Source organism: Pundamilia nyererei, unplaced genomic scaffold (assembly GCF_000239375.1).
Source record: "Pundamilia nyererei isolate P.nyererei 1_Seehausen unplaced genomic scaffold, PunNye1.0 scaffold00177, whole genome shotgun sequence".
Classification (NCBI taxonomy): domain Eukaryota; kingdom Metazoa; phylum Chordata; class Actinopteri; order Cichliformes; family Cichlidae; genus Pundamilia; species Pundamilia nyererei.
This window is the reverse complement of record NW_005187578.1, coordinates 1,222,589-1,223,810: the sequence shown is the minus strand read 5'-3', so window position 1 is coordinate 1,223,810 and position 1,222 is coordinate 1,222,589.

Below are 1,222 nucleotides of genomic sequence, written 5' to 3'. Positions count from 1 at the left end.
CGTCACTTTAATTAAGGCTTAGATGAATGAATTAACCTCTAGATTATGGCCTGTTTTTAAAAAGAAGTCCCAACAAATATGTATTGAACTTATTTTAATGTTAGGATACTGAAGATATCCGAGTGTCTAAAATGTGACCTGATAAAAACAATATTTAAGGAAAGTTTTATTACAAAACTGAACAAGTGGAGATGATGAGAAAAAGTATAGAAAGTTTTAAAATCAAGTCAAATAACATAAGAAGACAAATTAACTATAAAATTTGAACTAAGCTGAAGTGAAGGTGGAACTGTTACCTCCTAAATGTACTGAATATACACGCTACATGATGTTCATCTACAGAAAACGAGGCTCATTTACTGTACGTAATCACAATAACATTATTTCTTTTATAAACCTTTACTTTGTTACAAAGCACTTAAAGAAAAAACAGACAGGACAACATTTGTACCAAGTTTGTTGAAAATAAAAGATGAAGACATCAAAAAGAGCGAAAATGTGGTTTATATCTAAAAGTTTAAAATATGAACTAAGAAGTATATTTATTATCCAATTATCAGTTACGATCTATCAGGTTGCTGCTCACCGTTGGTTTCACTATTGATTACTTTGCAGCCAATACTTCTATTTAGATTAAAATAAAATACTTTAAACCATAATTGGCAACAAAATAGTATAAAAACTGATTGTTTTATGCTTGTCCTCTCAGTGGTTCACTAATCACAAGAAAATCAAAAAGAATGATTATTTTCTGTCTAAACACTCAGTTTTCTTTTCTTGTCCAAGTCTGAGCACACGTGGCTGCAGTCCCACCTTTTACCTCTAGGTGGAATCACTTACACAGAAAATAATGCAGCCCCGTGAACACGTGACGAGTCAGGCTCCTCTTTAATTTGATCTGAAACATTAAAAAAATCCACAAAGAAGCTCAGGGATGATAATAAACCGTGACGTGAGATTTCGATCTTCATCAGCGTCTCTCTTGTGAACCTGATTAAATGAGAACTCACCTGGATTTTATTCTGACAGGATGTAACCTTAGGAGGCTATCTCACTGATCCTAGGTCAGTTTCACTGTAGAGCATGGATGATGTTACACTGAGAGTTTCAGTTAAGCTGTGATAATATGGAGCTTTCCAGGTACTTAAGCCTCTCCTGTTAAAACTTGTTAAATTCACACAAAACCTTTACATTTATTATTTGTAAAAGAATTATTTCCCAG